Genomic DNA, 23,945 nt, shown 5'->3' on the forward strand with positions numbered 1-23,945 from the left:
ACTTGAGTCTTACGAATCTTAATTTGAGGAACTCGACTACAACGAAACTTTTAAAAGGTTTCGAGGTCTTTGAGTTGTCTCAAATCTTTAGATTGGATATTGAAGCGTGAATCAAAAGGGCTTCCTTTAATAAAGACTCCGGCATTAATTCTGGAGTTTAGTTTAAAAAAAGAGGAAAGAATATTCGCGCCTTTGAAAGATTTCACTTAAACCCAATTTTATATGAGAGAACGTACTTTATAAACTGTAAAAATATACGCAGTCTTCTTCAAAAAGGACTAGATTCGACAATGAATGAATCGAGTCTTAAAGGATACGACTTTAAAGACTCGAGGTTATGCCAGCACTAGTCTATTCCTGGTTCTTATCGGGCAATTTTTTGGGGTCGGCATATTTAGGCCAAATACCGCGACGTCCATAATATTTTCCTAGAGCAAATATCGGCTTTATCCGACACTGTTTACCCGTTCATAGAAGGCTTATCTTGATGAAATTCTTCTAAGAATATTTGGTTCCACGGTGTCTGAATAGAAAGTTGTGTGATCTAACGTTTGGTAGTGTTTAGCTCTTTGACGCTATTTGCTAAATATTGACTGTTTTTTACACACTTATTTAGCTTTCCTTGTTTGTTGTTGTTTATTTCTTATTTGTTTTTAGTGAAATCCTATAACTTAAATATGTACTTAATACTTCCTGGTATCTGATTTATCTGAAAATTGAAATAAATGCAATAATATGCTATCATGGAGCTGATCTGATGATTCAGTCAGAATGTGGCAAATGGAATTCCTCGATGGAAATACACAAACACATCGAGTAACTTTTTTTTTCTCTAAGTTTTATAACGTCAGTGGCAAAGAAGCATACGGCCCGCCTTATGGTAAGCAGTCTCCGTAGCCTATGACCGCATTCAACTCCAGAGGTGTTAAATGCGCGTTGCCGACCCTATCACTCCGCACCCTCGTTGAGCTCTGTAAGGTCTCGAGAGTTAAGTGTCTATCAAGTGATAGACATTCAAATGAGAATAAGTACAGTCAGCAATAAAAGTGTGTCCAAAAAAATGGAGAGTAACTAGTTTTTACACGCTTTTATTTAACTTGCAATGTAACCTATTTTTGTATTTGTTTTTATGTATGTTTATATGGGTCTAATCTTGCAAGTTAAATTTGGTCTACTTCCCGGTTTCCGATGAAGCTGAAAATTTTTATGCATATGTAGGTGAGGTGACAATGCAATATTGTGGTACCATCGAGCTGATCTGATGATGGAGACAGGAAATGGTCAAAGGAACTCTGTGATAAAACAACGCAACCCAATTGAGTTTGAGGTTGTTAGAACTGTCTTGATTAGTATCACATGCCTGTGGATGGATAAGTACAGTCAGTGATAAACATTTCTATTAAAAATGCAATTTTTGCCAAAAACTTATTTATACTTTGTCCTTGATTTTGATCCTTGAAGTTATTTGACCCAGAGATTTAGATTTTACAGTCTTAAGTTTTATTATTCTCTTGTATGCGACCTTGACAAGACTCACAGTGCACCTAGCGCTCATAATTCATGATTGGCAGTGGAAATCTCGTGCAATCGTAAAATAACAAAATTTAAACCTTAATAACAGGTTCTAAAATCAGAATTCGGCTCCGCTTCGCAAGCGACCTAATGGATGATAAACCTTACATTTTTGGAGAATTTCCCACAATGAGTTTCCCAAACCGTGGTACCACTCAAAAACTTTTAGGACCCGGCGGCAAAAGTGTTGGCCGTTGCGACATCGGTAAACCTCAACCAAATATGGCTAAACTTACTTATAAACATTAAAAGCTTGTTGAAAAATGCGTACCAACTTTACAGAACAATCTAAGTACAACGATTTTTAAATGATGCCTTTTTCTTTTGTAATAGGAATTCAGTGCCAACTCCTGCTAACACGAAGGAAAATAACAAAAGCTTTTTAATGCTTTCAGGTTGTTGCGCTACAGCGTTAAACACCATCGTCATTATCGCCCAAATAAAGCTATTTATAAAAATATTCGATGATAAAAATCATAATGAATAAGTTGCATGTTTACGATCTTGATGTTCGACGGTTATCTAAAAGGGACCTTTGTATAAAAGGATGCAGGTACAAGTAAACATTGTGTTAATAACCCAAAAAGTGCTATTAATATCTATTAAAAAAAAACTGAATTTTGTGGCACTTACGATTGTCGGGCTAGTGAAAAATACATGTTTAAATAAGATGTTGTTACCTCACTTTACTCGTATTTGTTCGTAAACCGTACATAATATTAAAAAAATATAAACCATAACACTATTTATATTTACATTTGTTCTGTCTTATATCACATGCATCAATTTTTTTTTATAACATATTTAAATATTAAAACTTTGATATCCAAGTTTGAGTAAGTACTATGAAATTCTAGATAACATGTACCCTTTATTAGCTGCTAACGTGGGTTTTGATATGTGTAGTTTTCTCACCCTCCCTCCGGGGCTGAATTTGTAAAAATAAATTAGCCTCACAAATTCTCAGAGCTTCAGCTTGCTAAACAGAGTGATCAATCCAACACGGTCAGTATGGAGAAGTCAGATACTATGAGAGATGGCCACATCTGTTTTTAGGAAACATGGCTTCGATTTTAAATTTAATAATAATGAAATTCAATCTTTTTTTTTTTTAATAAAATAGATGTGGCTATCTCTCATAGTTTCTGACTTCTGCATACTTTTTTTTTAATGATAACTTATTTCATGTAATAATATAAGCAAGAAAATATCGCACAATTTGTATCAGTAAAAACGGCAGACTTATATACATATACTCGTATTATTATAGTCTTTCCGGCAGACAGACACATCTGACATAGAACTCAAAATAATAAGAAGTATAAAGATTTGACATAGAAGCACAAAAGTGGTCGCATGCCGGCCAATCGCCTACACTGGTCCTATCTTGAATTTCCTTACATGTTCCGGAACAAATAGAAACTTATAAAAAGGAAGCAAACATGACACTGTATTTTCCTTTGAAAGCTCTATCGATGAAAGAGCTGCCATTAGTGTATTGCCTTTAAGGCGCTCCCAGGTTACAAGGGACTAATACGTTATGTCAGTTTTACCAACCCTAGGGCATTGAAGGCGGCACATAACGTGGGATGTCGGAAAATAACGAAGCATTTTTAACAGATGTTACCTATAATAAATGAGTACCCAGGCGACTGTGCTCGGTTATGAACTGACGTAAAATTCGTTTATATGTAAGGATATTATGTTAAAAGGGCATGGTTTGTTGACACACAAAGGCGCAGAATGTACAGCTTTCAGAACTGCACGCCAACGTTGCAGTCGGCGCGGCGTGCAGTTCCCATACAAATTGCAGTCGGGTTGCAGTCCATCTCTATTGGACCGTATGCGGTACATCGGTCACACCCGCACGCGCTGCATAACTTTTAAGAGATTCAGACTTTACGTGTTTTTACTTTTTTTACGTGTTTTTTAATTTCCTGCCTATTTTTAACTGTATGGTGCACAATAAAGAATATTTACTTACTTACTTACTTACTGCCACATTTGAAAATCAATCAAAGTAAAATATTGCTGTTTAAATATTTGCAGTTTGTTGCAAAAAAATCTAACGTCACTGATATAAGACAAACAAACATTAGGCATAACAACAATTTGGTACAAAATAATAGTCGTGTATAAACTAGATTCGCCAAAAATATAAAAGATATTGGTTGCAGATAATCAATAAGATTTAATGTAGGTAGTGTAATGTTCTTCAGGAAACTGCAGTCTAACACGACATATCGTGTCTAAAATTGGTTTCAAGCTCCCTAATCACTTTGATCGTTAAGTATAGGTAATGTGAAATTGATGCACTGCCTTTGGTTCAACTTACTGCATTCCACTAAACTTATAAGAGTTGAATCCTAAGTGTTTTATTAAAGACTTTTAAAGACTTTTATTCTGTATTCTGTGAAACGCATGAAAAACTAAGTACTTGTTGTTTTTCTTATTTTTTCGTAACTGTATTAAAAAACGTCGTTCGATACTCGTGCGGAAATGTCATTCTTGGCAAGCAACGGCTTGTGGCACGATATCTCGGTACTCGTTAAGTAATGACATACTTTCCGCACTAGCATCGAAATGTACTATTGAAGACCTTTATTCATTTTACTATCCAACGCCACCCACTCACCATTGAGTTAAAGAAACAAAAAAAATCTTTTGGTATGGGAGGTACGCCAAATTTTTTAATAGCTTTTGTCACAGGCATACAGAATTAGGAAAATTCTGTATTGGTAAGCCGACTATTGGCCCGATTCGAAGAATGAGATACGTTAACGATAAGTTCTGGTTTAGAGAAGTTCTCATTTAGATATCGTTTATGTCATTTATTTGATAGAAACAGCTCGATTCGAGCAACCAATGTCACTTTGACGATAAAAATATTGTAGATAGATCTTATTGGGATCACAGCGGAATCATCAATTTTGACATGTCGTTTAGTCAATCTATCTATCTTTTAAAGATAGTTCCAAGATTTTAAACATGTCTTAATCATTCTTCGAATCGGGTCGTATATTATGGTATGTTTTCCATATTAAGTTAAGTGCTAATTTTCTTGAGTGGCAGCCAGTATTTTTTATTTAATTTTACTACGGTTATCCTCTATAAATATTCGATTAAGATTCACCTACACGTTTCTATATTTTTATCAGGCCAATGATAGGTTATAAAATGTTTCAAGAGCAAATTGGCTTTTCGAGGTCGATTCACTTTTGCTAATAAAAATTTCCAAGGCGAATGCCAATACTTATTTTAGTACATATGTCGAACGTGACCTGCCCTTTTGTAAGGCTTGATGATAATTGAAAAGTTAGGTACTTATATGAAAATAACAAAATATTTCTAACATAAGAATCTTTATTTAGCTAGAGTAAAAATAAAGTAATAATTAGAGATCCTTAAATCTTTATACAATATCGTTAGGCCGCACTACTTTTGGTATCATGCATATAAATAATTATGCGTTTTGATTTTGTTTTTATGCTTGATGCCGTCTACTCGTACCACAACAACGATGAGATAAACCAAGTTTACATTGGATTACTTTATTACTCACTTGTCTTTGGCGGTTGACGCATATAGTAGAGTATAGTTAAAGTGTTCGATAAATCAAGTATCATACAAACCTTTGCCTACTACGCCCAGTCATTTATTTTTAATTTTTTCTGGGCACCATAATGCATGAACCTGGGAAGCATTTTTTTTACGATTCGTTACGATTTATTATATGTTACTGAAGTAATGATTAGTTTATTTATTTTATTAGTTAAATTAAATTATATATGAACTATACATTAAATCGAAATGACACGAAACAAAAGATTTGACGACAGTAACTATTTACTATAGTTATCTTCAATGTTATAAAACATTTTCCGTTTTATAATTCTAGTAGCTATCCAAACGTGTAGTGTATCTAATTTCTCACACGAGTAGTAATTTCTCATCTCTCGTCACGGCGTTCCCTGGCACCCCAGATATTTCGTGATGAGACTTTGACGCTAGTTGTGACACGTGGAAAGTAATGGTTCATTGCATGATTCAGCGACTCGGAGCTTCCTATCCACAGAATTTTTTTTTTTTTTTTTAATTTATTGAATAAACAAACAATTTACAGTCTATAATTTAATACAAGACCCATCGTAGGCAAAACCTTGAGGAGGTTTGTGTGCCGATGGGGAGTTCAGAGAACAATACATATATTAATGTCTTATGTCTAAATTTAAAAAAAAGAAAACATTGTAGGATTCTTAGTATAAGTAGCTTGTGTGGTTTGATGTCAATAAGTGCATTTTAATTACTTTTTTTATATGTTTACCATTTAAGTACTTTACACGAACATCTTCTGGCAAATCGTTTAATATTTTAGGTAATATATATGTATACAGCCTAGTGCCATATATGTTATTATATTTGGGTTTACAAATATAACAGTTCCTATTCTATTGTTTTTTTACAAGCTTTTATTAAGTTTCACCTGTCCCGTTGTCTGTCTGTCGGTCTGTATCTTGCAAGTTTTTGATCCGTTTCCCGGTTTCCGATTGATCTGAAATTTTGCATACATGTACAAATCGGATGACAATGCAATATTATTATGACATAGAGCTGATCTGATGATGCAGACAGGAGGTAGCCAAAACAAGGAAGTCTAATAAGTAAAATAAGGAAGTCTGTGATAAAATATGGCAACCTAATTGTGTTTGGGGTTTTAGAACTGTCTCGATGAGAATTAGTTAACTGTGGAATGAAAGTAGGTATAGTCAGCGATAAAAGCTTGTACCAAAAATGAAATTTTTGCCAAACACTTATTTTTATTTTTAAGGATCAATTTTCTTAATCAATTTCGCATTAAATGAATACAACAATCAGAAGAGATCGTCGAAGATGGGCGTTTTCTCGGAGCACCCATAATAATTTTTAACAGGCAAGTGCTCAAGTGTATAAATATGGGTGGTTGTACACGCAAGTTTCTCAAAAATATGTCCCATAGCTGTCAGCGAATTATGAGCTTATGGGACATATTTTTGAGTAAGTATACAATTGATTGTACCTCATTTTTAGAGTTCCGTAGTCAATTACGAACCCTTATATTTTCGCCATGTCTATTGTCCGTCCGCGGTTTAGCTCACTCACCGATAATGCCTGAAGTTGCTATTTGGTATGGGTGATGGGTGTAGATATACACTTAGGTAATATAAATGAATCACGCAGATAAAAGAACGATGTTTATTTTAGAGTGTTTCGGATTTCCTATAGAGTGTGGATGGTCGTTAGATAGGTCTTTCAAAACTTATGGGGGCCTTCAAGAACTTTTAACACTATAGCAAATAATGTGATTGATTAAGACGTTTTTGAGTTATAGTAAAAAATCTTCCTTCTTAGTAAAAATACATAGGTACCTGCTGCAAAGATACTCCCTTTTGATTGTTATTTACCTATTAATACTCGTATCAACTAATAATCTCGTTTCCAGGATATCTTTTGTAACGGACGGGTAACTACCGAAACCTACATTGAGCATAGCCTGACTTGCTGCTGGCATGTTTTTAGTATAGAAAAATGATATCGTATATTTATTTATTTGTTATAAAAGTATGTATAGTTAATAATTTTTTCTTCCGGTTTAATTTTTAGGGTTCCGTACCAAAAAGGTACAACAGGAACCCTTATGGTGCGACTCTGTCCGTCCGTCCGTCTGTCACATTGCTAAATATCTCGAGAAGTACTTAAGCTATTGATTTAAAATTTGGAATAGTAATGAATAACGCTAACCCAAACATATTGGACCTGTAATTTTCTTTATTTTATTCATATTAATTATGGAAAATGCCCAACATAAAGAGGGGGCAAAATTTCAAAGTCTAGTTACTAGGTCAATTGTGGTATCATTTTCATGGTGAAAAAAAAAAGACTTATGAAGGAAAATGTGAAGAAAAATACCATTCCTCTTATATACGAAGTTTACGAATTAATAATTATGAAAGTTTTACATAATTAATAATAATATTATGATAAAGATTACAGGAAAAATAAAATCAGACCTCTATCTTGATAACTTTTTTTTAATTAACAAAAGATATTTAATAATTTAATTTGTAATTTAATCTTATTTGCGAGTGTTTATTATAGTTGAAATTTCTATGAGATGACAATAAAAACACTTTCTTTAAAATAAAACAAAAATTATTGAAATCGGTTTACATGATAAAGAATTCTCTCAAAAAAACCAACATACATACAGATCGCACAAATTAGTTAACCAATTTTCTCATAGATGGCGCTGTACACAATTATGCTAATAGCATATTTCTGGTCAAAAGTCTTTCGTGATTATAGTTACATGAGAAAATTGAAAGTTAGTGCAGAACCCTCGGTACGCGAGGTAAATGAACTCGCACTTGACCTGTTTTTATTAATATAGTAGAGTAGAGAGCGTATATTCGTGGCAAAATAAAAGAAGAAAACAACAAGTAACAAAACATAACATATAAGGCACGAAATGGTCCCGACTCAGTATGGTGCTAGCCTGGCTGCGCTAGCGCTGGTTAATAAGTTATCATTAAAAATACGTTAGTACATACGTGACGTGCTTACTCGTAGCAAACACTGTAGTTTCATTCATTTCACAACTAGAAATAACAAGCTTTATATATCCAATGCTTCTAATCTAACAGAATAAGTCTGTTAGCCAATAGGCCGGTAACACTATAATCAGTATAAAAGTTTTGTTGTTATTCCATATGTTACCCGCAAACAGTTTGACCGAAGTTACCTTCGCACGCAACGTAACTTTGGTCTACACGTAAGCAATATTACCAGAAATACCTTTTCAGATAATCCCCGTAAGCCGTAACCTTACGTAGAAATTGCGGATCTTAATCAAAGTAAATAAAGTGTTTGCCCAATTCCGTTATAGTTTAACAAGTCATTAATAAAAGTTTACTTATTATTGATGTGATCATTGCATGCCGTCACGATCAAAACCTTCCGCGTAAGGTTAACATCGATTTTACATGCGACTTATTATGATTTCTGGATTTCATCTATTAATTTTCTTCATTAAGGTAATCTTAAAGGTGCTGCACAGTGCCGCCACAGAATAAATAATAGTACTACCGTACAGAAATGACACTTCGTACAAAACCGAAGTTTGACAGTGATTTAGGGAAGAATTATGCTGTCCCTTTATAATGTATGGCACTATCCATTTCGGCCATTTAGGGTTGTCAAAATTCAAGTCATTATCTTATCTATGGTCGGGCACGTATAGGGTTAAGTTGTGCAAACCCTAATTATTGCTCGGAGTAATGCTGAGCCGAAAGGAAGAGTGTCGCCCCACTGGTGCCGCATACTGTTGGAATCCCGCCTTTATGGCGTCTGTGAATTTGCACATAAATATATTTTCATCACACCAGCTGGTCAAAACCCTCTTGATTGTTCAAAAACTAATAAAAAAGTTCCATTTTATCCACATGTGGGGCAAAGTAATCACATGCAAATTTTGAATTATTTCCTTGTGTTAGTTGGTAGAATCGAATGGTAATTTTGAATGATAAAATATTTACTATGTTCATATGTATTTGGTTTGGTTTGAGTTTATATCATAGTTAGTATTTTCCTCGCGTTGGTCTGGTGAAAATTTTTGTGTTTAACTCAGAGCAGGTATCAATATTAGCACGTGCGGTTAAACAACAACTAATGCCCCATTGTAAATCAAATGACTATAAGTTTAAATTACATTTTTAATCATTTTCATGTTCTCTATTAACGCTGTTGTGCGTCTCTTCTGTCAATGATTATATCTGAAAGCACTACACCGATTTGTCAATAGAGCTTCCAACCAATCTTTCTCGAGATTGCTCTATTTTCCTCTTTTTCTATAAGACGGTCTTGGTCTTCATATTGGATGCGGATTCACTCCTGTGTGCGAACTGGACATCGCAATAAACGCGCATAGCGCTGTCACGCTCATATACCGGGGCTACGTGCGAATTCGCATCAGTATTATAACCGCGTAAGTCTTCGCAAGACGCCCTAAATCTATGAATAGTTCTAGAACACAACCAGTGGGGTGACTCTCGACCTCAGAATTGCTCCGAGTAATTATTAGGATTGGCACAACTTGACGTCCCTTTACGTGCACAACCCCAGATAATTACATGAATTTTGACGACCCTAAATAGCCGAAAGGGATAGTTAATGCCATACATTAGAAATGGACAACATGATTTGTCCCTGAATGTCTGTCAAACTTCGATTTTGTAGGAAGTGTCATTTCTGTACGGTAGTACTCTAATAAAATCTAGAATAAATATTCTGTGACACAACTGAAATGTAAATGTAACTATTTTGCTCACCAAAACGTAAACGTAGTAAACGTATCTATAAATTTATAGGTAGGTGTATGGGCATTTTATTGTTGCATTCATGCTTACGACCGCGTCTGTTCGGAATAGACTCAACTGCCAGCCCGATACTTTTTGATTCCCTAAGGGTGTGTCCACATGAGTGCGCTTTTATTTCACTTTGCGCTGGTACGAGTAAGCTGGCCACGTCGTATGAATCGCCATTTTATAGACGCAAGGCCTGATACGAACTTTAAGATACGTGAAACGTTTGCTAAAGATACGATATGGATTCGATATTTCACTGACAAAAGTGACGTTTCTTCAAACAAAAACGTCACTTCTGACACTGACATATCCAATTCATATCGTATTTAAAAAAATAATTGACGTATCTTAAAGGTCGGACTTCCGGTTAGAACGCCATCTTGATAGTCTCGTGATTAATGCCTTTGTTTTTTTTTGCACATTGATATTCTTTAAAGTGTAATATATCTTAATCAATGTTGAAACGCGTTTAACCACCATTTTGAAGTCAGCGTCCGGTAGTTCACGTGCTACTTGTAAAGTCCAGCTATCGCTTTACATGAGCTGATAAAATTACCGTACACTGTCTTGTACTAACCGTACAATCTTAGTTGTATTTAAAGTTCCTAATACATTGATACTGGCGAAGTAGTTCCACTGGACTGAAGCCATAATTTGAAAAGAATGAATTAATTAATAATATAATTACGAGATGCAAGTCATGTCAAAATGAGATCAATTTTGAAAACTTCAAATGCCGCTTTTTGTGTTACGTTAACATCTCTTTTTGGTGGGTACACAACTATCTTACCACACGAATAATATGAAGTAAATATTACTCCGATTTGTCGGATGTTTTTCCGGAAATATTTCTTTCTGTAGCAATTTCTATTGTCACAGTCACAGCCGTAATCTTTCCTTCTATCTACCGAACAGATCATATAAAAACCAGAATTGCTCTTAGAAAAGTATCTAACAGACAAGATAAGAATGGCTTATCTACAAGCCTGTATTTTACTTTTCAGTTTCCTGAGATCCATCCAAATTTACTTTTTTTATTTAATAAAATTAATAGGTATTTAACTTTCAAATATCATTTTAATATTGTGGATTGCCGTTTCTCGATAATTTATTTTACCTAAAGGTTGGAATTATCCAGGCAAAGTACCTACCTTAGAAGAACAATTCAATTCATCTCTAAATTGACTTGTGTAACACTAAAACTCCTAAACGATTTATCACTAGGTAAACATACTTATCGATAAAAAATACATAAAAATACCTCAGTAAAACCGTATAATTAGTTTAATCTAAAGGGCCCACTGATTACAGTCCGCCGGACGGTATCAGCCTGTCAGTTAGAACAAAAGGTTGACAGTTCCGAACAACTTTAGCAAGACTATGACTCACGGCAGTTTAAATTCTAAAACCAATAAAATTGTTATTTTATCCTTGCATAAGTATAAATAACTTACTGTAAATGCGGTTAAATGGTGGTTCAGTACGTGGAATTATTTGTTTTGTCATTTTGTACCCATATAAATAAAAAAGTAACGACTAAGACATTAAATATTCTTTTCCGACATCTGTTTAGATATTTTTATACTACGTCGGTGGCAAACAAGCATACGGCCCGCCTGATGGTAAGCGGTAACCGTAGACTACATGTCTTTTAATTTTTTTCCTCAGTTTTCATTTTTTTCTATTAAGTAATGTTTTAAGTATTTTTTAACTATTTTACATTAATTTAATTCATTACACCTTGAAATTATAAGCAGTATCAACACTAGTTCGTGGATATAATCATTACATTAAAATATCATAGAGCAAATTATAAAAATACAAGTGATAAGATAAGATAAGATAATTTATTGTTCAAGTAGGCATATTACAATGCGCTTATGAACGTCAAATAAAGCTACACCGGCTCTAATCCTACACCTTTCACCCGAGAAGATTTAAATCCTCCCTCAATTGAAGCAGGGTATCCCAATATGGACTAGCAAGAAACTCGGCGGGACACATCTATTAAAAAAAATACATCTTATAATTAATATTCATTAAATAAATAAAAAATACAATTTAGATCGATAAAAGCTAATAAGATAATAAGATTTAGAGTGATAAATAAATGAGAGAGATTTTACGAAAAAATGTTTACTAGTGAAATAAGTTACTAAAATTATTATTTTTATATCCAATATCAATTCATCAATATGGATGATCCCTTGTTTCTGTCGCTAACGTCCGACGAGTCGTAAAACCTTTTATTTGTCGACCCTTTGCACAGTTTGCATATGTCGTTAATGTAGACCTTTCAGACACATGACAGCGTTTTTCTTTTGACTGTTAACTCTATATTACGAGCAATATCTATTTGATGTGAGTGGCAATCCTTTTTTTTATTAGCCTGATTGAGTGTCCCACTGCTGGGCAAAGGCCTCTCCCCTTGATTTCCACGACTCTTGATTTGGTGTTTCCTCCAGCCAGTTGTTCAGGAAGCTGTCCAGGTCATCCCGTCATCTCCACCTGGGCCTGCCCCGTTCACGTCCCTCTACCAGCCTCCACTTGGTGGCTATGCTAGCCCACCTCTCCAGATGCATGCGGTAGACGTCCCATTTTAGCCTAGCGGTTTCCTCGCCTACGTCAGCAATGATGCGGGTTTAAAGCGCAGGCGTGGTGGTTCTTATGCGATCAGTTAGTTTAAGTCCTAGAATGCTGCGCTCCATAGCGCGTTGGCAAACCATCAGTGGCTAACATAAAAAAAAACATAAATGCATTTTGCATGCATAATTACTGTATAATACAGCACACTGTGTGATATAGGCTCATCAGCTAAATAGCTGCTCGCCTATAATTACATAATAATAATAATTGTTGAAACCATTTTTTTTTGTTTCATTTAGCAATAAAAATAGTTTAATAATAGTTTCCACACAAAAACCTGTTAAAGTCCATTTGTACAGCATAACATGAAATATTTATGTGCTTAACCGGTGTACAAGTTAATCATTTAAAAACAAGAAAACGGACTTATCTGCAATTCAAAAGTAAAATTGAGCTAAGCTATTCCAGAATATTCATTCAAAGGTGAAAGTTTTACGTTATATGAGAAATCGGCGTACGAGCGGGCGGACCAGTACCTAAGAAATATAATGCAGTCGCTGTAGTCGAAATCGGCTAGGAGAGTGAAAGATAGATAGATAGAGAGAGAGAGAGAGAGAGACGGAAAGAGAGAGTAGATGTGGCGTAATCTCAGCCACAAAGATTTTTATTTTTAAAACGGAAAGGGTGGGTGAATCGATATCTGTTGATCCAGAGATCGATTCAGTTTTAACAATTTGAAAAGGTTTTAATCTTATCTTGATACTACCTTAAATAGAATCAGCCTCCTATTGTAATAAGTTAATAACCCGTAATTAATACAGAAGGAGGCGGCTGTAACTTTGAGTGCAATACCCCAAGTGGATGACTTGTCATTAAATTTTCGCAAATGAACTGCGCCCGTTCATTATTATTAATGGCAGGTCGTGACTTCGCAAATTGTAAAATGAAGACTTAGCCATGATTACATCCACTTCAACTTCCCATGACGTTATGCATTTCGAATATAAAACCTTGACAGATCACCTTTTAACATCGCCACAGTTCGTAAAAGTGGCCTAATTTAAGTTAGGTCACGAATTGTCAAAAAAAAATCGGTGTCGATTCGAATACTGCTCCAAGAGTTCTAAATAAAATTGACTAGCAAAGTGAAAAAGGTTTTCTAATGGGGTAAGAGGTAAATCATATTTTAACTGCGAGCTTCTTTCTAGAGCACATCTAACTTATAGACGCCACGCACACAAACAGAAAATATACCAGCTTTCATTATGTGTGTGCTTGTGTGCACCAATAAGTCTGCCTATTTAAGATGTGAGTATAAGAGTCCATATTTGTAGGAGCGCGCAGTTCAAAAACGGTTGAACTCTTGACATTTTATAGTACATTGTGCGAGGGGGGGGGAGTTAATTTTGCAAACGTGGTCTTGAGATGCACTACAGCCGCAGCACAGACTCGAGTTTGCAATATTTTAGCCCCCGGACTTACACACAATGTTTTTCATCACACTTGCGAAGAAAAAACTTAATTTTAAGCAAAATAATACTTAAGTGTTGACATTTCAACCATTCGTCCGCCATATTGTCATTCTTTAATAGGTTAAGCATCGAAGGCACAAATCAATCCAGCATTCAGCCGCGATTGAAAGTTATGTAAAAATATATTAAACGGCTATTAAATTAATCATTTTTTTTTTTACATAAACAATAAAAATTAATTATAAACGTCAGTATTTTAAAAGTGAAACTCATTTACACCTACTTGGTGAGTGACACAGTTTAAAAAAGAGTTATAGCTTTTTTCACAATCCTTAACTCCCGCTGGAACAATACAGGTATTTGACTTTCAGTACACCTGCATAAAATAAGATCTTTTTCGAGCAAGTGTGATGAAAACAATAAAATGCGATTAATAACATTGGGAGATGTAATTACTTGTCGCTGTGTGTATCATTTTACGATTCCGAATGCGTCCTTACGTTTCAACTTCTGATAATTAACAGTATCTACCTTAATTAAGAACGAAATTAATAATTATTCTAACCTGGAGATAACATAGCCTTAACCAAACAACTTTTACCTAAGTTATAATTAGCTTGTCTTACCTAACTTCATAGTGGATGTGATTACTAATTGAAACAGTACAGTAACCTTTTTAATTAATCTCGGGCAATCAAACTCCTGCAACTTTTCAGTAGCGGAACTTGAAAACGTAAGTAAATTGCTCTTAACTTCGGATACCTGCAATGAAAACTGGTTAATGTTAACATTTGCTTGACTGAAAGTTTTTTTAGCAAGTTTATAATTGAGATTGCTGCCGTATAAAACGGTAAAACCTCGTCCTGCCCACCATACTCAGTATAAGCCATTGAAATTTAAACAAATCATTTGGAATAGAGTTGGTTTTTTTTCACGTGTTGAGTTTAAATAAAATAAAAATTTCATTGTAACCTCAACCTATCCAGCCCTTTTATATTCAATAATTTAATATAATTTGCTCAAAATGGAATATGTCCTTCAAAAATCACATTGGTCAGGACGAGGTTAAATAGGTTATATAAATCTCTTTCTCCTCTTCTTTCCTCCACCTTTCTTTGGTAAGTAACATCAAATCAGGCGAAGGAAATGTATTTAATTTATATTGCACTTAGATGACCAATGACTATTTTTTTTTTTGTTTATAAACACTGTCACAAACACTTTTCTAAATAATTTAATTGGGTAAAGCATAATCCGGTCAAATAAGATTGAATTTATAGATTTGCAATCGAATCGGAAACAAAGTATCGGAAACGTTGGTCTAAAAAAGAGGGAACGTATTCGCTCCTACAAAATTAAACATCAATGCTGATTTGGCTGGAACCCTTAAAACTGTTGAAATATTCTCAAATGTGTATAATCCGAGTTATTCATATGCATTTCTTAGTCTACTTATTTTTCTGAGAGACATACTTTTCAATGTTGACGAAATGATTGACAAGTACCTACTTAGTTACGAGTAAGCACATCCTTATATAGGTACCGAATTAAATACTAATGTTGACTTAAGCATAGATAAATAAATAAGCTTTACTTATTTATCTGTGACTTATGTACTTACATCGGATACAAATTTTATTTTCAATGTAAAAAAATATTATTTTGATTTATTTTAATGAATTCTTAACGAATAAAAGAGAGATTATAACTATAATGAATAACAAAGGTATTATTTGTCTTTTAAATTTTGAGTTGCCTTAGAAATATCGAGAACTCATAAACTCAATAGTTAATTGTTTGAAAATTAGCCATTATAATGTAAATAACCACGTTTCCAATTTGAATTCGTTTATTTTTAATAACTAACTAACTAACTAAACTAAAATAAACCTTATTTCAATGAGATCATTGACATCTGATAAAACGTATCCATAATACGATTTATTGGTTAAATACCATCACTTAATGTCATCTCAGTATAAGAAGGCATTTATTCTGCCCACGCCAGCAATATCATTCCTCCCACCCTTTAGGGGAAACTCACGCCCGTGCGTACTAAGCCTAACCCGTGCCCGACTTACGTAAATACATTTAAGAGCAATGTAAACAGGTCTCATTGGATAGATTCTCTTTACGAATTGACGCATTTTTATCTTAAATATTAGCCTTTTGTTATCCACGCGAATGCGGCCTAATGGATTATAAATAGTGTTGTGTTCCTGCCGGTAAGGTTGCCAGAGCTCAACGAGGGTTAGGGTCGCCAACGCGCATGTAACTCCTCTGGAGTTGCCGGCGTTCATAAGCTACGGAGACAGCTTACCATCAGGCGGGCCGTATGCTTGTTTGTCACCGACGTAGTATAAATAAAGACCAGAATTATTTATTCCTTAATTCATTTTCTTAGAGAATTCTCTCCGTTTAACACATTCACTGCCAAGAAGACACTTTGCACTGAAAGTATTAAACGTTTCCGGTTTCTGCTTAAGGATCTGTCAGTTCGTGAGGCAGTCACATGATGAGTGATATTATTATTATTATAAAAGTAAAAAGAACATTACAGTATAACCCAGTTATAAACTAAACCACTGCACACTGTACAATTCAAAAGATATTAAATAATATTCAACTACCAAGCATATACGACACACATCCGTCCACTGACTTGCAAACATATCACTTTCTGGTGCCCATGTCAGAAATGCGTTTAAGGCGTTAAGCGCTCGAACGGTGGGAGAGTTCCTGTGCGAGACTGTACGCGTTCTCGGGGCAGCAAGCAGATTTGTATTACGCGACCTAAGAAGGTTTTTAGGCACAAATGGGACACCTTTACGATTCGTGCTACCAATTCGAGACAATCCGTATATAATAACGATTATAGATTAACGACGAACGAGATTATCGTGATATGTGAAAAGAGCTAATTGATGAGTACAGGGTAATTAATGAGACGTGAGCAGGACTAATCCTACATACTTAGCAAATGTTAATGGATCGTTCACCATCGTATTTACCTAAGTTTTTTGATTTTATTCGCAGTAATTTAAGGTTTTTTGATGACACTTTTTGGTATATGGAGATTCCATTCTTTACCTCCACCTTCCATACTGTGACTGTGATGAACTGATGACATTCAATTTGATACGTGTCATGGATAAAGCAAAGAGTATCGGTATTTGACGGAAGTATTCTAGTTGTAGAGTGATCAGTGTTGACCGAAACGTTAATGCAATTGACCATTATTGGCCATTAACCATTATAAATTGAACCGTAAACTTTAACCGTCCCTTACGGTTTATGGTTCAATTAATGTTAAAAAGGCAACTCAAACATCCCTCGATGACAGATGTCATAATGATATTTTTTATCTGTACTATTTTTCTTACTCTTCCACCATGACTTGATTAACGCAAATGCGCTTTGTACAATTAAATAAGATTATTATTAATAAAACAAGTGTCGTGTATAAAAACATTCAGAAGAAAAACCTGCGCCCCATAACATATTTCATTAATTAATAATGGTTATTCGCAATTAACATTCGATCAGCACTGAGGGTGACCATGCATCTCGCAAAAAAATTAACATTAATCTCACCGAAACTGGTCAAGAAATAGTAGCTTAAATGTAACTGATTCTGCAGGGTTGATCCTAACTCAAGTCTTCTGAATGGGCCTGTGTGTAGGTTCCTACATTATTCACACGTGATCTATATTTACAATTATATGACCCTTGTTGGGTTTGGCACGGCGGTAAGTTAATCATTCTGTCGACGTAACGGCCCATCATGAATCCAAATTTTAACAATGGCGTGTTTTCTTAGGCTTTTGTGGTCGTGTTAATTAATTACTAGAGACTCATCAAGTGAAGTGACTTTATATTCAAACGAAACAAGGCCTTATGAGTATTTGGGATAAGAACTTCGAGATATCCAGGATAGGTTGGTGTATAGCACAAATTGCGTGTTAAAATTGTTTATCTTTCGTGTTATTTGAACAAAAGATGATTAACCCAAAATTTGATAATATTATATGCCATTACGTAAGCACTCGAAGGACAAATTAAATTACTTTGTATGAAAATATTTAACTCTTTGTGTTTTTACAAGTAGACACACTACTATTTAAAATATAAACGAAATATTAATTATCGCGTCTTCGCTAGCCCGGAATCACCTGAGTTGATTAAATTAGAAGGACGAACCATACTGTTCTTACCTTAGGGATGACCAGGGGTGCCACAAGCCTTCGGAAATTGTTATATACTTGGAAATTTCGACCCATGCCACCGAGCCCGAGTGACCGAGCGGTTCAGGCATCTGTCACGTAAAAGGAGAACGATGGTTTGATTCCAGCCCTAGGCAAATACCAAATAACAAGGTCTCCAGGGCCGTTGCTGGATTCGTCAATCTAGGCGTCCAAAGTTAAAACGGCCGTTTTTGTTTTGAGTTCATAGATAGACGAATCCAGCAACATAAGTTAATTTGATGTATTCAAAAGGTACTTACATACAAAATACAGTACATAGCGGCTCCCTTTTTTAAATATCTATCGTTAAATTTAAATAATCACAATTATTTACCAGTGGCGCTAGTGAGCACGTGGATGGGCTCTTAAGCATATTCTCTTTCTGATCACTTTCCTTTTTGTTTTTCTGTCATTCATTCATTTTCGATTTGTTAATTCAACAAAGTATCCTAATTCACAGTATATTAGAGTAGTCCTATATTTATCAGTTCGATAGACATTGCGTCAATATACAAATTGGAATAAGTAAGTTACTAACTCACTAGTCTGTATTCACCTCCACGAGCAACTGACTGTCGGTTTTCTACGGGTGTTTATTTAGTCACCTGGAATAATTTACGGAGTGAATATATAGGTCATACTGAGCAACTTTTACTATGAATTTTAATATGTATAAAAAAAAAATACTCTCCCATACAAAATGTCAAAGTCAGACAGCCAAACTGTATGAGACAGACATTTTTTTTTTCGCGATTTCGTGATTGGTCCCATAGTAAAAGTTGTTCCGTATGACCTATATACATATATATATATTTTAATTAATTTATTCTATAAAATATCTTACATTGAACTAAACAGAAAAGTGCCGTGAAACCCTGTCGGGTTTGTATCGATTCACCCCGTAAATTATTTCAGGTGATTTAATACACACCCTCAATATTCAGCGCATAACGAATCAACTCCTTAAGTATGGTCTAAGGCGCCAAGCCTTTCAAGGAGTGTATACTCGAGACATACAGTGACCGTTATTGCGCAGTAAGTCGCGAAAGCTAAAAACGCTACTAGTACGATTCGGTCTCGGGTGATGGATGGCTCGGTTACTCTTTCTTTTACCCGAAAGATGTTATAAATATACCTAAAATACGTTACAATTGACTGATGGTGAATGTGCACCTTTTGTACATTATGGTTATTCTTTTGTGCAATAATGTTTAAATAAATAAATACGTTTTATATCTTCATTTCATATGATACCGAAAAAAGTTTTAAATAGTATTCAAAAATATGAAGGTACCTACCTACCTACGTTCTTGATGTTTGTCTTGATTTTATTTTTAAAAATATACTGCTGACAATTGAATTCGCACCTTAATAGGCTGCACATAGTGTTTGATTTGAACGAACCTTGTTTAATTTGTTTACAAGAATGTTGAGGAGGTTATATCGCAAACGATCGTAATCGCTACCGGTTAATTTTAAGCGCATTTACGTAAGATCGAATGCGTTTGTTTATTTTTACTGTGGTTTATATGCCAAGATTGCCAAGCCGTATATTACCCTGATTCATTGGCAATAAAAAGTATTAAAACGTACGATTAAAACTAGATCTCCCGATAACCGAGAAAATAGTTAACAATTGTACAGTCTAGTTCATAAATATGTATACATTTCTTCACCATAATCCATTGCAATAAGGTCAAAAATATTTGAACTCGACTGTAAAAATGTATTTAAAGTAAGTATCACACAATATAACTTTACTTGTCGTTATTATGTTATTTAGACATATACTTAAAGAAGAGACCACAGTAGACTACATATACTACAATAACAACCACAAAATTGTTTTTTCTTTTACATAAATTTATAGCTACTGCAATCTATATACGTATAGGTAAAAAACTTAAGTGAGTCACCTGTTGTATGTAGTTGTGACGTGTTCGAATAGACAATACATGTTTAAAAGACACACACAAACAAATCAAATGTCTATTCGAACACGTCACAACTACATACAACAGGTGACTTAAGTACTTAAGTTTTTTACCTATACCTACCTTCATTTAACATAGGTAGCGGACGCCTATATATTTAAGGCGATTAAAGTTTTATACCAACCACCAAATATAGTCAGTACTTATAATTGAGAAGAAGTATTATTGAATTTAATTTAAAAATTTGATTCAGGCAACAAGGCCCATAATACAAATACCTTACAGACTAACATACATATACATTTTACAAAATTACATCTAAACACTAGGCGCCGATGAATCGGCTGCTTTTGTGTCGGATTCAGTACCTGAGCTTTATTTCTACGGGTCATTGAAGCTAGCCTTTACTAGTAATTATTTTATAAATTTCCTACTTTCCGCACTTGTATCGTAAATAACTATTTCCTCACTAATGTGATGAAAAACATTGTGTGTGCCACAGTCAGTACGAGAATCAAGAACTCGTGTTAATTAAGCCCTCTCTTGTGGTTTTGGGCTTGAAATAAACACTTGTTCGTAAATTCTTATTTACGAATTATTTATTAAATTCTTAATACACAATTTACTATATAAATACATAAATAAATATTATAGGGACATGCTTACACAAATTGACTAAGTCTCACGGTAAGCCAAGAAGGCTTGTGTTGTGGGTACTCAGACAACGATATATTATATAAAATATAAAAATACTTAAATACATACCTAGAAAACATCCATGACTCAGGAACAAATATCTGTGCTTGTCACACAAATAAATGCCCTTACCGGGATTCAAACCCAGGACCATAGGTTCACTAGGCCAGACGGTCGGTCGTCGTATATTCCCTGCCTATGGCAAAACCAGAAAGAAGGGTTAGAATGTTTCAAACGATATATGTAGATATGATTATATATATTAATATAATATGTTCCAAAGTATGGCCAAAACAACTGGGGCCTTATTCGAGATGCACAACTGTCAAATTTCGCGTCCACATCAAATCAACACTTGATTCTATCGCATGTTGATTGTATCAAGTGTTGATTCTATCAACTGTGGATATTATCATTTGGAACAATCAAAACTCATTCATAGAAAAAATAATCAAACAAAAATCAACTTTGTTTATTACTACTATATAGTTTGAAATGGCTCTGAACTCGAAGTGGTTCGGTTTGATTTGATTGTCACCTGACTGTGGATTGCTAATGTCAAATTTTGACAAGTGTTGATTTTATTGCTAGACTTTATTGTCCATGGGCTTGGGCACCATCTTGGATTTTTTGACGTACGACAGGGAATACCCTTCCTTTCGTACAATATATGGCATAGACTAAAGCATCTTTTTTTTTTAAACATAAGTTTACAGGAATCAGCGACATCTTGTATTCGATAGGATAAGTAATGCGCTATGAACAATGCGGCGGCGAGTAGTGAAACTGTACCTGACAACGTCAATCAATTAAAAAGTGACCACACAGTTGATGGTCGATAAAGGCGATTATTAATTGAATTTTAACGACAATAAAGAACTATTGACATGCGATCTTTTTGTTGAACCCACACCTACACGTCGAATAATGCTCGCTCCACATATTCTCCTATAAACGCTCAAAATTGTAAAAAAAATTGATGCAATTTACTCCGCACCCAGTCTCAAGTTGCTTCTAAACCACATTCACGAACTAAGTTGTAACCTAACACATCTGTAAATATAAGGCATATGATTTAGAGATAAAGTCCGTTTTTTTTAAATTACGAGATGGTTCATGAATAACCTTTATTACTATAAAAATAATACTACATTAAATTTGTCAAAAAAAAACTGTATTGCGCTATTACATAATGCATAAAATTGATATAAAGATAGGTACCATAGTAGCTCGCTCACTTGGTCTATCAACAACTATTTTAATGCTCTTTGTACTTGTATACGCGACCCCATTGTATGTACGGGTCAAAATCAGAGAGGTGAGAATCATGCTTCTGACAAAGATTTTCTTAATAAAATAACGTGATATTACTAAAATACTTGTTTCGAAATGAAGGTTCTGCGCATAATTACAAGGCACTTATCATATTTATTTTTCTACGATAATATTTTATTCGATTTTAAACAAAAAAGGTCCAAATAGTCATTTCGGGAACGCGTCCTTATACCATGTTTTATAGTTGACACAAGTCAAAAATGTTTAAAATTAAGACTCAAAATAGATTTTTTTTCATATTACCTTTGAAAATCATTAAATTACGAATATACGTATAAATTAAATTTACAACAGTTTAATTTCTTCATATTTTGCCTATTCAAATGCTGTCTGACGTTTATTAAGGGCCAGTTGCACCATGCCCATTTGATGTACTGATCATGTGTAAATATGGCGCTAGCGAATGTTAACTGCATATTTGGGTTGCACCACGCTATATGTCCGTTAAAAAGTTACGCTGCCCTTAACCGGTGGCAGAGCACTGGTTAACAGCAAAGTCGTTCGATAAATATGGCGGCGCTTTTTGGAAATCGTCCGTATTTCACGAATTTATGTTTGATTATTAAATAATTTGAGTAAAAAGTAATGTAAATTATTAAAAATATATTTATAACAATAAAAAGGTGGAAATATCTAAACGCAAAAACGTGTGATAGTTGACATAATGGTTTTAAATGTCATTTTAGTTGCGAGACTACTTGTGTTTCATAAAATACATTAATTTGTTCCGGATATTCAAAAAAAAGGTGTGTTTTAAATTGAAATCGAGTGCAGAATGAGTTTAAGTTGAGGATAAGACCAGATTGATGCTATCACAGGTTAACAAATACGTCCCATAAAGTGAAACTCGACGGCATGTAATGAACACTATTTATCGACAGACTGGTCATTAAAATCAATTTAAAACGCTCTCTGTTTATTGGAATCAAGATAAGAATGTTATATCCCTTGGAAATATTAGTGGACTATGATATTCGAAAACAGCGAGATGACAACTATAAACATATACAAAGTCGGCCTCTGAAAATCGTAACCCAGAAGAGAAGTGAACTATATTTATAACTATAAAATCACATAAAACAAGATGCTACATATGAAATCAAGTATTTTAGTGCGAAGAAAATGTATTGGACAATTCCAGACCAGTCGGCATAATAGCTTATATATAAGTGGGCAAAATGTGTACCTACCTAATGTAAAACTGATTATAATACTTCAATTCATACATACTTGCTTGTGTTTTATTTGCTTTTACAACATATCTTATTCATTAACCCTAGAAACAACAACTTTGCAAGTAATTAACGAAAACAGTTTTATTTATGGTGATATTTATATTTAAATTAATATTTATTAGAATACAAAGTTACAATTGGATTTAACAATTAACAGCTCCAAAAATCTACATTTATTTTGAGTGTGGGCTACCTGGGTATCTCTTATCTTCAATTATTACATTATACCTATTATAGGGTCCCGCACCCGTTAGCGACATGGCATGGCAGGGCGTCCTTCAGCATGTTGCCGAGACATCCCTACACATTGAGCTCTGCTTGTGAATGTCAAGGTATCCCTCTGGAATTTTCAGGTTTACCACAGTGTCTTAGAAATGCCAGATGTTCTTAGCATTTGTTTGTGTGAGGGATGCCTCGGCATGCCCTGACATACTTACCTTGATACTACGCCAAAGGATCTCTTACTGTGTCT

At 34.4% G+C, this 23,945-nt stretch overlaps 2 protein-coding genes across 3 annotated transcripts in view; both read left to right on the forward strand.

Moving 5' to 3' along the window:
* LOC133526357 (neuropeptide CCHamide-2 receptor-like) overlaps positions 1-23,945 on the forward strand; it is a 213,162-nt gene that overhangs the window by 88,754 nt on the left and 100,463 nt on the right. The gene's annotated exons all lie outside the window — the stretch shown is intronic.
* Positions 1-23,945, forward strand: part of LOC133526358 (uncharacterized) — a 68,265-nt gene that overhangs the window by 2,380 nt on the left and 41,940 nt on the right. The gene's annotated exons all lie outside the window — the stretch shown is intronic.

This window comes from Cydia pomonella, chromosome 16, assembly GCF_033807575.1.
Source record: "Cydia pomonella isolate Wapato2018A chromosome 16, ilCydPomo1, whole genome shotgun sequence".
NCBI lineage: Eukaryota > Metazoa > Arthropoda > Insecta > Lepidoptera > Tortricidae > Cydia > Cydia pomonella.